The sequence below is a fragment of the Epinephelus fuscoguttatus genome, linkage group LG2 (genome assembly GCF_011397635.1).
Source record: "Epinephelus fuscoguttatus linkage group LG2, E.fuscoguttatus.final_Chr_v1".
Lineage (NCBI taxonomy): Eukaryota > Metazoa > Chordata > Actinopteri > Perciformes > Serranidae > Epinephelus > Epinephelus fuscoguttatus.
The window spans coordinates 41,242,952-41,260,161 of NC_064753.1; the positions used below are offsets into that span (position 1 = coordinate 41,242,952).

Consider the following 17,210-nt stretch of genomic DNA (forward strand, 5'->3'; position numbering starts at 1 on the left):
AGGTTATTAATCAAGATCATAATTGGGACAGTTATATCAGAAATATTAATTATGAATTGATTAGATAACGCTGATGTAATATAATTGCGAGCATTGTCAGCATCAGGCAGATTACATGAGCTCCTCTCCTGCTGGGAGAGGCTGGCTGTGATGTCAAACTGCCACCCAGAGTGTGTGCCTGTGTGCGCGCGAGCGGGCGGGCGTGTGTGTGAGTGTGTCGACGGCGGATTCCCATCACAAACCAAGATGGCGGCGGAGCGGACAGCCGGCTCGGCACTGTGACTGACAGACAGACAGACGGACAGACAGACAGAAGCCTCGCTTGGTCGGACAGCTAACGGTCAGACTCCAGACAGAGAGACAGAAACACCCGCACAGGTCACTTCGCCTTTTTCGGTACCGACAGCGCTGTGATGAAGCAGCGCCGGTAGACGACACCGGGGGAAGTTGTGTGCGTGTGTGAGTGCGCGAGGACTAATTTGACGTCCACAAGCGGGGTAAGTACAAGATGATGAACCGTTATAGTGGCTGCTGAGGGATTTACGGAGCAGTTGCTAGCTAGAAATCCCTCATGCTAGCTGTGTCAGCTCACTTGTGTTGTGTGTTAGTTTACGTGAGTTTAATGTGTAACGGTAACTAACTGCCGCTAATGACAATTCTGCCCTCAATGCGTTTGACCCGATGCCTCCCGTGCTGTAACCGCGCCGGTTCATTCCCCAAGCAAAGTACTGTATGTGCCACAGGTTGTTCACATTTCAATTTCCAGTGTAGTCACCTGTGCTGCCTGTAAACGACACACTAGTCACACCACATTAAAGCTGTGATCACCCGGTGATAGATGTCTGTTATTAAACCCGCTGTCGTGCCACCGTTAGGAACCTATACAGTCTATGTTAGGAACTAAAAATAACCCAAAACACTAGCTACCCATCTCCATGTGTAAACTCTCCCTGCCTGGGGATATTTAAAGGTTGCTCAGTGCGTACTTTTTGTCTCAGAAAATGCCTCTTGCTTTACCTTGCTATTAAGGCAGTGGCACAAAATGTGCTGGAAGAGTCGTGATTTTATATCTTGTTTTGTGCATCATTTCAAATAGAGTCAGATTTATAACAAATTTGCCTAAAGGGGCTTTACAATCTGTGCAGCAAGCATGCAGCATACAATCAGATAAAGAAAAACTCTCCCTAAAAATGATGAAGAGCAACTGAGAAGGAATTCCTCTGTCTTCACTGACAGCTATGCAATAGATATGTGTGCAGAATTTTTATTTATTTAACCTTTATTTAACCAGGAATTCCCATTGAGATTGAAAATGTCTTTTTCAAGAGAGACCTTGCCAAGGTAGCAGCCAACCAGAACGCATTTAAAATGCAGCAAATACAACATGTAATACAAAAATCCACAATGAAACAATCTCTATCACATTCTTTATGATGCCCTGAAATTCATTGATGGATATAAGTGTTTCTAATTTTATATCTTTTTGAAGATTATTCCATGTCCAAGGTGCAGGGTAGGAAAATGCAGTTGTCCCCAGATGTGTTAAAACCTAGGGTACATTAGAAAGCAACCACCTGGGGGAGCGTAGCTGGTAAGGGGTGACACACAGAAGGGTGCAGAGGTAGTTTGTCCAATATTGATTTATAGATAAAACTATATCAGTGCTGTTGTCTGCGAATGGTCAATGATGTCCAACCCCCAAATCATAAAGAATGCTGTGATGAGTAAGTGAATACCCATCATAATAAAATTACAATACAGACAATCAAGATGACACAATTTATAGATAGATTGTTAATATATATGAAGAAGACCAGACTATAAGGCTGCAGGTGGTTTTGATAGGTATGTTCTCAAAGCTGTCACTGCTGGTGCAAAGCAAGAGGCAGAGAGTTCATCACCAGGGAGATGGGTGGTGAGTGTATGCTAATGCAGCCTTGCAGATATGGCTAATAAGTTTGGAGGCTGTGTTCCCTGATATTGTGGCGCATCACTGCAAAAATGTCTGTCAAAGAAATACGAGCAAACTGAGCTGCAGAAGATTACAATTTGTTGCTTCCATTTTTCCCCCTGTAAAGTTTTTTTTAGGGGCGTTTTTATTTAATTGAATCAGGGGTTTAGATGTCTGCTGTGTAGGATTTAGGAGGATATATTAGCAGGAAATGTAATGCAATATAGTAGCATTTTTTCTTTAGTGTATAATCACCTGAAAATAAGAACGGTTATGTTTTCATTACCTTAGAATGAGCTGTTTATATCTGCATAGGGAGCAGGTCCTCATCCATGGAGATCGCCATGTTGCACTGCCACTTTTCCACAGAATAGACAAACCAAACACTGACTTTTGATAGGGTCATTCACTGATAGATTCATTCATTGAGCAGTGCCAGAAAAACAATTTTTTTTATGTGAAACTTCTTCATTCAAGGTTTTCACTGTTTCAAATCATGATGTCCATTTGTTTTAGAGAGATAGAGACCCTTTGCTGATAATTTGGCTCCCGGTAAAACATCCTGAACGTCTATGATCTTAAGTTATCAGAAAAAAAGATTAGAACATTAGCAGCTGCTGGATAAGTGATCCATTTCTGTCAATGGGAAACACACAGATTTTTTTTAATGAGAAACTGCCTTATTCAGGGTTTTTACTGGTTTAAATCACTGTGTCTGTTTGTTTCAGGGAGGTAGAGACCCTTTGCTGATAATTTGGCTCCTGGTAAAAACGTCCCGAACATCTGGATTTAAAGTGTTTAAAAGGGTTAGCACGCATAAGAAGCTGCTGGATAAGGCCCATCTTTGATGAGCCAAACAACACGGGGAAAAAATGTTTTAACTGGTTTAAATCATCAGGTCTGTTTGTTTGGGAGAAGAAGAGACCTCTGTGGATAATTTGGCTCTCAGTAAAAACCTCCTAAACATAAAAACTGACAGAAATCTAACAGGAAGAAGTTTCAGCTGGTTGCAATCTGCAGTCCTCATAGCAAGTTGCCATTTAATCCACCTAAATCTTACACACTAGACCTTTCAGGACAGACTGTGTCATATACTGTACAAATGGGTGACATTGGGCTATATAAATAAAATTGACTAGATTTGTTGCACACTGGGAGTCCAACTTGGAGTACGTCCACTGCTCCTTTCTGATATTAGACATCAAACAGGAGCAGTGACGACAGCTGCCACCCGGGCTTCACATTCTGATGGGTTACTTTCCCCAAAACTTCCCCTTGTATCGTTCAGTGGTGTCAAACAGGATGAGCCTAGCAAGTCTGGTCAAATCATGCATGTGACAAAAATACTCTCAAGCCTGTCATTTGAAAACCTCAGCCTCACATACCAGAAAGGTAACCTACACTGTAACCCTGTAAATCCTCTGCTTGTCTGGCTTATTGCTGCTCTTCATTCAAGTGTTAAGCTCTCCACGTATCATGGAATTTCTCCTGGCCAGATCTTTTTGTTGTGCACGTGATGGACGGGATGTTTGTCTTCTGTCTTATTGCCGTGTCTGCTCATGTTTGGAGGGCAGAAGGGGCGCTGTAGTGGAATGCCAGAGAGGAAAAAGAGTCATACTTTGAAATAAAGCATGGCACCACAACAGCCAAATGGCATGGACTGCGCAGGTTGCTTGACTTGACTTGGCTGTCTAGTCTTGTGTAGGTCCATCCAAGTAAAGGATTTATGGCAGTGAGTAAAAGATCAAAGGAGCAGACAGCTAGAAATGTCTGCTTAGCTGATTGAAGACTTCAGGCACACTCAGTAACCCTGGCTCCTCTTATCCTCACAGCAGCCTCAGGGTTAATGCCTGCTGTCCACTGATACCTAACACCGAATGTCCCTTCCTGTGGCAGCGACGGTGTTAATACCTAAAGGCACAGGGTGCATGTTTTTCCCATCTTGCGTAATTCAGTGAACACAAATAAAGTGGGCAAATAAGAGACACACGTCATGGAGCTGTCAATTGCAGAATGTGGGTGCTTACCCCACTCATGCTGGGTGCATATTCATGTATTTCACTGTAGCATTCACTTGAACTTGTCTGCCTGGAGGTTGTATCAACACTGTTTCTTTGGCAGCCAGTAGAAGTCTGATGTTGTAGCCTGCTGTTAAAGGTTTGATTGTTTAATTTTCAAGTGATTCTGCCGTTTTGCAGCAGAAACTATGTGTAAGAACTCAAGCACCTATTTGTATTTGGTTTTATGTTGATTTTAATGCTATAGACCAATTTTGAGTGGATGTCACAGCAGTTGCGTGCGCATACTGGTGGCAGAAAAACAGCGGACATGGGAGAGAAACGGTTGACATACCTGATGTAAAAATGTCTTCTTGTGCTGTTGGATGTACAGGAATGCAGATTAAGATAACCTTCTTTTTTTTTTTATAGAAAACCATCGCAAAGGACGCTGTTGCAGAAAGTAAAGTTTTGTCTCCAGTTAATTATAACCTTGATATTCAGGATATAATCACTGCTGGATACTCTGTAGAGGAGTTTGGCTTACATGAAAGATAATTCATCATCATAAGGAATCGTAAAAACTCACATTTGTTTAGCATGGATTTGGCTTATTGTCCTCAGTTAAAACTTAAGTTAATAATATCAAGAGGGTTCCTGGTGGGTGTGGGAGCCATTCTGTGCGGAGTTTGCATGTTCTCCCCATGTCAGCGTGGGTTTTCTCCAGGTACACCAGCTTCCTCCCACAGTCCAAAGACATGCAGGTTAATTGGTGACTCTAAATTGTCCGTAGGTGTGAATGTGAGTGTGAATGGTTGTCTGTCTCGATGTGTCAGCTCTGTGATAGTCTGGCGACCTGTCCAGGGTGTACCCCGCCTCTCGCCCAATGTCAGCTGGGATAGGCTCCAGCCCCCCCGCGACCCTCACGAGGATGAAGCGGTTAGAAGATGAAGAAGAAGAAGTTAATATACTTTGTTATGATAAAGGTGTTAACATTGTTAGCTAGCTAGGGCGCTAGCATGGTTTGTACTTCCACAATGAATTATATTATATGGGCACGTCTCCACAATTATTAATGAAGGACAATATGCCAAATCCATGCTTGACAAATGTGAGTTTTTACAGTTCTTATGATGATTTATCTTTCACCACATATGTAATTATGACACGATTACTGTCCCTTTTTGCCATCAGTTCAGCTCTGCCCACAAACACGAAAAGGGTCTATACTGCTACTATTCTGTCTTCAAGTGCCAGAATACAGCTCCATAGGTATATGTTATTTGTGACAGGTGTTAGAGTGTGGTGAAGAAGTTCAGGAACAATGTGGTGCTCGTACAATGCAGTGTTCAGTGTTTTTCCTGCCTTGTACAGAGAGTTCTCAGAAGAAAGTTGGATTTAATTCAGTGAAACATAAGTCAAAACTAGGATACTTTAAAGACTAAGGGGCTAGGAATTTGGAGCATGGTAAAAAAAAAGACCCCTGGACTATGAATGCCCCTGGAGAGATTCACCATGGCGCCCTGATAGTGAAGCTACTTTGGTATTCATAGACTGTAAAGGAAAAATACTAGATTCTCTACTTTACTGGAGATGTTTTGTGATGAAGCTGCAGCAGAGATGTAAAGACGCCATGTCTTTTAGTTCTTACCGCCTCCAGCAGTGATGCACAGGTTGATGTGTTTTGATGTGGAAGCTGAAGGCTACAGAAGCTTACAGCCTATGTTATCACCTAATTTAGTTTCCAGTAGACTGTCAAATTTCTTTTTAAACACACAGGTCAAAGCAGAAGGGTTATACAATGCCATAACCCCATTCACTGCCAACGTGTTGTATTCAGCTGTGGTTTATATTCACAGTTGGAGGGAATAAAAGAGATGGTGATTTAGCAGAAGAGCACTAGAGCAGGAGATGTAACTGCTAAAAATGAGTGACAGTCATGCTTTTTGCACTCTGCTCTATTTTCTGCTCCTGTGAGTATTGAAATGTCTCTAATGTCTCTGTCTTCTACATGATTGTTGACAGATGCAACATGGTGAGTATAGCACAAAAAGTTCTGAGGGACGCATACTGTGCATGATACTGAAACATTTTCCATTGTTAAACATTATACCAGTGTGGCCAATACTCAATAAAATATGCTCAGTACATCAACAGCAGATGTTTTTCAGGTTCCTTTAAGGATAGCAGTAATGCATAACTAAGTAGATTGTTTTGTTCCAAGCTGTGGTTGAGATTTGTTTGCATAGAAATATTTATTCTGAGATGTTTAAGCCCTCTGAAATCACATATTTGAATCCTGCTGACTTTTTTTTGGAAGTCTTTTGGTTAGATCTGGATATCGTTTTGGATTTATAGTAACACTAATATTGAAAACTAGGATTGGTTTCATTAAAGAAACAAACCTACTTTGAATTTATTTGTAAGTTTAAACCTTTTTTTCTTAATAAAAACTGAACAAAATAAACCAAATGTCTCAGATACTTCTATTTGATGTTGTCCTAAAACAAACAGATGGACAGAAAACATTGCTTAAGTAATAAAACAATTAATAGATGACTAAAAATGATGGAAGTAGGATCAATTAAAAATACACAAAATTGAGAATTTGATCAAGATTTGGTGCAAAGTTTTCACAAAGTGTACACAAAAACAATACCCAGCCCTTTGTCACTGCAGATTATGCCACAAACCTAATATTTGAGTAACAAGACTTATTTGAAGCAGCATTGATGTTTCAGTGATATCAAACATTGTTCGATAAAGGCAGGACATTTTGTGAAGGTCACAGCACAGAGGGGTCACTGGCTTTTATGCAGTGTAGCCAGAAGGAGACACTGCACTGGAAAAGAAAAGCTGCTGTAGATTTGCATGCAGAACAACTGAGGACAGGATTACATGTTCCCAGGGAATACCATCCACAAACACTAATTAGCTGTAAGCTCAGAGTATTGTCTGCAGGGAGCAAAGCAGGATGTGTCCTCAGTTGGTGGGTGGCATCTGGTGGTAGGCGAGATGAATTTGGGCGTTTGGCGCAGATCTCATCATCTAAAGTGAGATTCATAGCTTCTAGCAAAGTCATCTGTCGGAACACTAAAACGCATCTCACTTGGTTCAATTGTCACTGCTTTTTCTCTTATGCAGCAGTGTGCAGTGTTTATGAATTGAGTAAATACAGTTAGGTTGAGCAGTGGAGTAGTTTTAAGAAGTGATTGGCGTGGTGAGTGGCCGGCACTCAGACTGATGGGGTAGTTTGGGAGGTTGGTACCACTGTTTCTGATTCAGAATAAAGCACTGAGTATTTTAACAAGGATATTGGCACAAAGTGCAGTAAGGACATACAAGTGCACGACTTGCAGAAGAGCATTATTTGATTAAAATTGCTTTAAAAGCATGTTATTGCTGCTGATGTTTAATAGGGCTGCCCCCTTGAGAGTCGAGGACTTGTATCATCAGTTTGAGACCCCTCCACTGAGATTCTTCAAGTCAAGCAGTCTTTTTTTTGTCAGTCAGTTTGCTGAGTACATCTCAGGATGTTTGGTCCCAAAATTTAGCTGCTAAGTGAGCACTCCTCGCTTTCAAGCTGCACTCCGGCACAGGCAGCTGCAGACCCTGACCCAGGATGAGTTGAAGTGAGAAGGAGGAAAAGAGGCTTTGCGCTGTCAGGCTCCGAGATAACTTTATCTTCTGCCTTGTGCTTAGAAGTGGTGAATTTACAGCTCACAGCCACAATATAGTCTCTGTCTTAGACTGTTACCTAGTGTCAGCAGCAAAAAATGTTGTTGCACAGTTATGATCTGTCGTCAGCGTAGTTAGGAAGCATTAGCCTCAAGGGCTAACTTGACTTGTTTACTGTGTTATGTAAACGTAGCTGTCACCCTGAATGTTTCGCTGAACCCTGTTCAAAAACTCCTAAACTCTATATGGGAAAAAAAGAATGAATAGTTGAATATTTGTATTGAACAGCCAAATCTGATTTGACTGACATTATTCCAAATTGGGTACAGTCCCAATGTTTAATTGTAAAAAGCTAAAGAGGGCTTAGGGAGCCAAAATGTTTCTTATACAGTACATCCAACAGAGCAACACGGGCATCCCTCTGGCATCTCCTTTTCTCTCCCACTTTCAAAAAAAGGCCCATAAATTCTGACTTTGAAAAATATCTGTAAACCAGAAACAAATGCCAGCCAATTAAAATTCCCCGCACTGATCAAAATGTGTTGCATTTTTCAGTAATGGATGGAACTGCTATCACACTCACCAAATAATTCAAATATTTTTTCTTGGCTAAATTAAATTAAAGTCTGATTTTCCACTCCTCCGCTCTGAGGAAACTTTCAGTTCAATAGATTTAACTGAAACTTTCTTGGATGTAGGCTCGCCACAGTCAAGGCTCCACTGGTGAAGGCTGGAATTGTCTGACTCTCACATTATTCTGCCACTGCTGCTGTTGTGTGGTCTACTGGGTTCACAAGGGTAAAGGATTATTTTCTACTGTCTTCCCTTTCTTCTCATCATCCAGACAGAAATGGGCGCTTATCAGGAGACACTAAAGACGTCACAAAATCAAACAACAAGCAGCAAATAAAAAGAAGTCTCACTGGCAGACAAATGCATGTGTTTATACTAATCAAAGGCAAAACAGTTTTCTGCAATATAGGGAATTAAGAGATCAGGCTGGGAGAGGAGGCAGGTTAGAGAGATCAGGTTTCCTGGAGACATGGTATTAATTCCCACAGGGCTCTGTGTTAGTGCTTCCCTGTGCTAATGCTGTACACAGAGTCAGGATTGGAAACCTCTTGTATAGGGTTTAAGCATGGGGATTGTGATCCCAGTATTTACCTTGATATCTGTATTCTGGAATATAACCTTGAAATGCATTTTCACTCTGTGGCTGATTTTTCCAATTACTTTTCATGCTTACATAGTGGTTGTGAGCATAAATGTCACTGATGGAGTGCAGAATCTGTAAATGAAATATAATGTGTAGGAGGCTCAATAAGTGGCTTTATCTGATATTCAGGCCTCTAGTGCTGCATAGGAGCATTTAGCAGGTGAAACATTAACTGCAGAAAAAAACATAAAGTGTCAGAAAACAGCATCCTACAACAATTCTCTTGTACCTCTTACCAGCAGTACAACTGAACCATAACCTCACTGAAATGGCTGCATGCAACATGTTGTCTAGTCTTACTCAAATCACAACAGATACCAGATGTACGTCGCGTCTCCAAAGGACAGTTACAGTCTGTTTTCACCAAGTTGGCTAATATCAAAAATGCAATGGACAGAAGATTTCAAACAGGCTCCATTATAACACAGCCTTGTTTTATACTAATTAATACATTTATATCACTTAAGCTGCGTACCGTAGTTCTGTGCCCAAACTGAAACTAGATCAGTCATCATAGATAGTTAACATGGTCAAAACATATTGTAAAATTGTGTGATTTCAATGAATGCCAGTAAAGTAGGGTTGTACTCTAAATAGTATAATGTCAGTAGAATTATTTGGCTATTCAATATGACCATTCGACTATTTGTTTATTTTTTTCCATATAGAGTTTGGAAGTTTGAACAAGGTTCAGCTGGATGCTCAGGGTGTTAGCAACATTCACATTCACAAATGTGCGCAAACTACGTGCAAACGACTGATCGGAAATGTGCAAAAAAAAAAAATTTTTGCCGACACTAGTTATGACACAAAAACCAGAGACTGTATTGCACTAAGTTGTTGTGAGCTGTAAATTCACTACTATTAAGTAAAAGGCACAAAATAATGTTATTTAGGAACCTGACCGTGCAAAGCTTCTCCTCCTCTGTGAAGCTGCCTCTGTCTCACTCTGACTCACTTTGGGTTTGATTTAGGGATGCACAATATTGGATTTTTTGCCAATATCCGATATGCCGATATATAACTACTCATTTGGTCGACAGCTGATACCGACATTGATATATCCGTTTTTTCCCCCACCTAATTTTTGCGATCATCAGGTCTCTTCTGTAGTGGAATTAACATCATATTATGTATGCATACTCTTATCCTCGTGGCCCACTAGCAGATGGAGACATGAAATAGAATACCTTTCTGTATGTAATATTCATTTAATGGGCAGAAATAGAAAAAAAGCATGTTTGCCGATTCTCAAAGCTCAATTCAGAGCTGATATCGGCTGATATCGAGGATGTGCTGATATTATTGTGCATTCCTAGTCTGGGTCTGCAGCTGCCTGTAACGGAGAGCAGCTTGAAAGCAAGCAGCGTTCACTCAGCTTAATATGGGCACCAAAATGTTTGCAGAAGTACACTGCACACTAACAAAGAAAAAAGACTGCTCATAGTTGCATCAGTGTATATGTTAGCTGAATTGCAGTGCAGAAATGCAAAAATGAGGGGCGCTTATGGGTTAAGACGACAACCGATACGTCCCCCAGCCTGAGTTGGGGAACCATTGTTTCAGTTTATGTCTCTATAGACATCTAATATTATCAATACTACTACTACGAATATTAATAATAACAATCGGTTATTGGTTGAGCTGTTGTTTCTACATGTGTTTGTCTCCTTGAGTCATGTTGATTGATACCTCTATAAACTGAAGCTTATTTGTTCAGTGAGACGAGTCAAGAAACGTGTTAATTGATGAAGGTGATGAGTGGCCTTTAGTTTGTGCCCCAGCTTATTTATAGTGGATTGTTGTTACTCTGTTTTTTTGTTTAAATGTAATCAGTTACTGATGTTAATAGGATCATTTGCTGGCAGGTAAAGTCTGTCACCGCTGTGTCTCATGCGGCTGCATCACCATCCATCACGGTTTGTGCTTAATTATCCATAACAAACACATCACAGTCTTCCACTCATACCAAGAGAGAAAGATTGCCACGAGCCTGAGATGAATTTCAAAACATCTTTTGAAATATAGGTCAAGACCTTGTGCAAAGTTTTTGAAGGCACTTGGTATGCTCACCAATGCTTTTAAATTGAAGCACCTCACAGCATCATTAGCATATTCATGTTATAGGTTAGTCCCAGCAGGGCACAAATTGCTAACCCTGACATTGTTATTTCCATTCTCTACCCATTGATCCTCCTCTCTACATAGTTAACAGCATTATGATCTGTTGAATTAGTCACATAGCTCATGTAAAGGCAAGAAGTGAGAGTTAATAGATACACCCTCAGTGCCTGACCCAGCATCTTCCCTCTGCTTAACTTTGAAGAATTAATATGAAGTCAAGGAGAGTTCTCATGGAAGGCAAAAATAAGAGCCAGCAAAAACCCTTGCTATCTTCACTGAATAAAGCAGCATCACTCTGTAACCTTGATGCTTGTTTGAAAGCATTTTTGTTGTGCATTTTACAAAGCTCAGACACTTCAGAGGGTTTGTGTTTTATAATAACAGGCAGAAAGTCCCATCAACATAGTTATTAAGGAGGCAAGTGCGGTATCTTCTGTAAGCCCCGAGAGTGGATATAATGAGAGAACTTTTTTTAAAGCTATAGTTTAAGATACTTGTTCCTCAAAGGCGTTCTCTTGACTTTGTATTGCTGTAAACATAGTCAGTGTCAACGCCCAGTGGCTACTTGTGGGACTGAAAAATAAAGCAAGTGCGAAGTGCCAACTGCAGCTCTCCTAATGGCCACTGGAGGCTGGCTCCAAAAGTGAATCAGTCCCCATAGACCCCCATGTTAAAATGCCTAACTTTACAGCAGAAATAAACATGTTCACTGCCTTGTACAACAAATGATTTTGGTATCAATAGCTAATTTCCACGTTCGTGACTACTGTATAGTCGGTGAATTTTTAAATAACTCACCCGTTTGATTAAAATAAAGACTGAAAGTTATACATAATTAAGGGTGTGGCCACTTTGAGTGACAGTGTCTTCAGGCTCTCAGCCAGCTCCACTTCTTGCTTCTTCATAGCTCCACCTTGTCATTCAGATATAGTCACTTCTGGCTCCAAAAAACAAAAAGATGATAACGGCCAAAATGCCGAATTTGAAAGCTTCAAAACGGGAGTCCACGTACCAATGGGTGACGTCATAGTGGCTACTATTTTATACAGCCTATGGTCAACACCCTTTGATATGTTGTTGATAATTAGTTCTGTCTTGAAAATACATCTCACAGGATCCGTTCTCCCATGTTTTTCTGCAAAAACTTGGCAACATTTATTTTAACTGCTGTAAACCATCCCAAAAAGGATCTTGAAATGATGCTGCTGACATCCTGCAAGCTGACAAAAAATGGGTTCAGTGATTCACGACTCCTTTATCCAAGGTGATCCTGACACCTGCTGCTTAAAACTTCTTTACTCTCATCATGTGGCAAGTCACAACTTTATGACAATCATTGCATTTATATCATAATCTATCTGTTTGTCACAGTATTAGTTATCTGCTATTATTTTCTATTATTAATCAAAGAATTAATGAATGAGCAGATATGAAGCCACCCTGGTTATCTGTTGTGCAATAACTACTGTCAGCAATGTGTCAAAATAACCGAACCAGAATCTGTTCAGATGTTATTTGCATAACATATTTTCTTCTCTTCATAATAAACTCTGTCCTGTAGTCTGGGCCCGTTGCGGTCAACTTGGTGAACCCATGGATGTATTGTGACCTTTGGCACAGATTCATATAACTCTAAAAGTGAACACAGCTCTGTGCGTGAGAAGTCTGGATTTAAATGTTTGATCGTTTGCCCCGAAATGTGATAATTCTAGAGTCTGTGTACAATTATTTGGTTTTGGCACCTGCTAACATTGAGGTCTAAAATCCTTTTCAGATGAGCATTAAATGTGGTTTTGGATATGAGAGGCTCATAATGACTAAAGGATCCTGAAATCCACCCACCATCCCCACTATTTTAACGTAACGGCATCTTTAAGAGAGCTGACTGTATTTCAACAAAATACGAGAGCAAGTATGCAACTCAGTGCTGTGGCATTTTATACATTGCACTGGGTTTTGCTGAGACAAAAAAAAAATCCTACTCTTTCTAGTCGAGTTTCTTTTTGACACTGATTGGCCCAAAACAAGGTGAATATTTGTAACTGACTGAGAGGGCGATGCGTACTTTGTTGGCGAAAACCATGTTTATTGTTACTTTGTTAGAAAATGGAGCTCTCGTCTAGATGATGTGTTGTTGTAAGACAAGATTGACTTTATTTGTCCCCCAGGGAAAATTTGTTTTGGTCTATGTAGAGTAGCACCGCTGCTTAACAATGCAGACACCAATAACAAACTGACAGCAACAAATAGTCACATACCTAATTTAAATTACGTCTGACAAACATTAATGCATCCTGACTATCTCCTATGCACACTGTGTCCAACCCCCCCCCCAACACACACACACACACACACACACACATTGACTCAAGAGCAATTAAAGTGCATGTTTAGTGTTTGTTGTTGTGTAATTAACTTGGTAGTGATACCAGGAAGAAAGCTGTTATCTGCCAAAGGGGGTTGATAGTAGATACATTTCCTGCAGCAGCAACAGTAAAATATGCAGTCTTCTTATTTATGCACAAAGCTGCCGAAGTCTTGTGCCCTCTCCTCTGTGGATATGTAGCTCTCTTTTATATCTGTGTTCTTAATTCTTTTGATTTTTGTTTTGGGAGCTGGGAGTTCATAAGCGGCTTTGTCATTATGAGCAGTACCTCCATTACATTTCACTCAGGTGTGTTAAATATGTTTGACTGCAGAAATGTGCAACAGCTCGAGTTCAGTTTCTGTCAGCATTTGCTCGAATAGGTTAAATAACGTGTCAGGTGTACAGGTTTACAGTATTACATGTAGAAAGTAAAACTTATTTCTCACAGAGGTCATCTTTCCTCCGAAATGTTACATGACCTGATGCTGCTGAAAGGCACAAGAGCCGAACACCCACCCCTCTGGGCTAACTGGAAGCAGATGCTTGGCTAGTGAGGCTTCCTACTGGCTTATGTTTATGTTCTTGAGCACATTCCTTTTCACCTCCTCCACGTGTCTGCCCTGCTGTGGCTGTCTCTGTGCTCAGGGTCCATACAGCTGGAGCCGAGAGCAGCGAGCCTCGAACGAGAGTCCCTTTGGTGTGTTTCACTGGCCCAGGGTTCTCGTGAACTCGAGACAGCTGGAAATCGTTCCTGCTGTCACGTTTGCTGTAACTAAACCCTTGTGGAAGCGGCTGAAGGGCTGTTGGGTCTGGACATCTTATTGAACTCCTCCCTGAACTCCTGCTGTGGTTATAAGTCAGCGAGTTTGGGCTGGGATGCTTTGTCTTCGGCTCTGGCACCAGGCCCTTTATGTGGCCGAGTTTAAAGTTTCTGGGCCTGTGGTGCTTTTCCACCAACTCTGTCTCTCTTGTTTCTCTGGCTCCCACACAGCTCTCTACCCTGTGTGATTACTGAGTATCAGATAATCTGTGCATCCAGCTGTGTCATGTCATAAAGTATCTTTAAAGCAAGCTAACCACATCATTTAAGGCACTCTTAGTCAAATGTTGATTTCAGCTTTACAAAGACAAATAGTCTGCAAAGTCCTTGGGAAAATGGTGTCTTAAGGCATTTTTGCTGAATGAACCCACGTCATAAATGATTAAGAAACACATAAATATAATGTGTACTGCCTCGGGAACTCTGCGAAAGGTGACCTTTTAAAGAGGCTTGCAGCCTGAGCACATCTTCTCTTAAATGTTCACAGCTTTTTTCAGTTGTGACCTCTCTCTGGGCGTTTACCTCAAGACTAAGACAAGCTTTCCCTTCCAGGCCAGTCTGCCAGGGGAGAAGTAGGGCAGCCAGGAAATTAAAATATTTGGATGCGACCACTTCAGCCGTGATGCAGATTTTTACGTGTCCAGCACGGTGTGAGTCACAGCTCTGCATCTTTTGGATGCAGTCCCCGGGAGGGAATCCAGTGATGATCTGTGCATGACTAAATACGCAATAGCTGGGTTTGTCATGCTGTTATGCTTTCTCAGCACTTTGATGCACCCAAATTCAAGGCTGTCTGGGGTAAAAAAAAAAAAAAAAACTTTTAAAATTTGTTAACCTGTAAGGTAGCTGTTTTTGCGCAGAGTGAACATCTGGTATTGATATGTAATCTATTTCAAAAAGTGTTTTTGTTTTCAGGGTTTCATCAACATGTCAGTGCAGCATAGTCTCTCTGTGGATCAGTTTTTGTTGCGTAACAAATAAATCCTCACAATCACCTTTAAAAGAAGATTGACTGATGGCTTAGTGAAGGTAGCAACTGTAAAATTTAGATTTTATTTTTCATTCTGTTACCTGTGTTTCCGTCGTGAACACAGCAATGCTGATTTCTTCTATTCGTGAAATATAGGGCAGGCAGAAACAATAGAGTTGGTTTGATTTCAGTGGGAGTTCAGGATTGTCCCACATATGCAGTATATTTATATGTAATCCTTATGTAACGAGTGCCACAGTACTGCTGCTTTGGTCTGCATTGTATTTTTAGCAGGCTGACAGCATGGCAGGGATGAGTATCATTCTTTGGCCCGTCATGTGGCTCTGTGGTCAGTCTAACAGGGAGGTGACACTGCAGAGTCGCCACTGCTTTGCATCTACAAGACTGCAATGAATTAGGTCAGCATCTTTTTATTGTTACGGTTTTGTACTAAATGAGGAGTTAACTGTGCTTACTGTGTGTTCCATGAAACAATACCCTCCAATACCCACGTCTGGTTTTCGTCAGTCGAGTCTCATGCAAAATCCTTCTGGGTCAATTAAGCTGCAGTCATTTGCAAGAAACGAGATAGCCGCTGCACTGGCCAACACCCTGTGTCATGCCACCACCTCCTTTCATTATACATTGCATAGTTCTTATGAATTGCATATGCTTTAAACATATGTTTCAAATGGAGAACAGTTGAACATAGATTGGCTGAGCCTTTTTATGCGGTTGTCCTGCACTTGACAAAACCCACACGTGTTGACCACGCTAGTTTCTGCCTTTCATTATGCCTGTGAAATACAAGAATGTGACCCCGGGACCTTGTGCTGGCACACACACACACACACACACACACACACACACACACACACACACACACACACACACAGTCTCTCTCTCTGTCTCTCTTCTTCAGGCTGTCCGTTGGCGTCTCATCCTTGCCAGACACATGCTATACATGCTCACATGCAGGCTCTTAATGGCAGAGCGTGTTGTGGGCACATGTGAAGGTGCAATAGGAATGTGTGTTGACCACGCTAGTGGTCAACACACATAGGTTTCTATTTTACTTGTGCTGTTGTTTTCTGTGTTAGCGATTCTGTCACTGGGTGATTTCAGTGCCGTATAGGAAATATTTGCTCTGTGCTTTGTCTTGTAGTGGCGCTTCACATTGTCACTCTTAGTAAACACCATTGTCTCGGAATATAAGATGAGGCATACTGGTTTTGAGCTGCCCATTTTTCTAAGAGTCTGTCCATTCTTGATTAAAAGCTGTTTTTGCTGTCTGGCTTTCCCTCTTTAGAACACTCTATATCAAATTGCTTTTCTCTGATTCTCTTCTCTGACTAGTTTCCCCATATGCATGTCTCACTCACTCAAGTTGCAATGCTTATGGGTATGCATTGGTCTAATTGGCTGAGTAGCATCATGTTAGATGATTGAACACATGCAATTGGTCTTTGAGTTTCTTGGTTGCTAAACCAAGAATAGAAACGCTCTGTTAAAATGTAGTTGCTCTCAATAATTTATTGGTTACCGGTCTGAGTCCGGATAGGATGGCAACTAGGTCCAGACCTGAGGAATGGAGAGGGATGGCAGGTTAACAAGGGGGATGTATTCTGGTACTTTTTCTAACAAGGTGGCGCCTTGTCCCCCCTTAAATTACCTCCTGAGTTGAGATAAGGGAATGTAAGGAGCAGCTGTATAAACCATCGTAGTTTCCACTTGCACCAGTGCTGCGGTGGAACTGTTTTCATTCTGAAATGGGAGAGGACTCCCTTTTTGTATTTTGTGTATTTTGTATTGCGTTCAATCCCTGAGTAAATGTTTCTGAAAGAGAACTGATCACGTGTCCCACATCCTGTCCTCTGGGTGTTTCACCAATATGTTGTAATGCGAGTGTCCCAGGAACATTTATGAGTCTGCTTTGTGTGTTGAACAGGAAGTTGAGCATAGACTGTGGTCTTGGACTCAGGATGCTGTGCAGATGTGCAGCCCTTAGAGGTCAGTTTGGTCATTAGTTTAACCAGTTATTCCCCAGCTGATAACCACAGGAGCACTGCCAGCCTTTAAGGTAGAT

At 41.2% G+C, this 17,210-nt stretch overlaps 1 protein-coding gene across 2 annotated transcripts in view; it reads left to right on the forward strand.

The window, feature by feature from the left end:
- Positions 1-231: 231 nt before the first annotated feature.
- Positions 232-17,210, forward strand: part of LOC125900281 (C-myc promoter-binding protein-like) — a 96,144-nt gene continuing 79,165 nt past the window's right edge. For both annotated transcript variants that reach the window (XM_049595195.1, XM_049595204.1), the window contains exon 1: positions 232-497. The gene's annotated coding sequence lies outside the window, so the exon portion shown is untranslated. The remainder of the gene's footprint in view (positions 498-17,210) is intronic.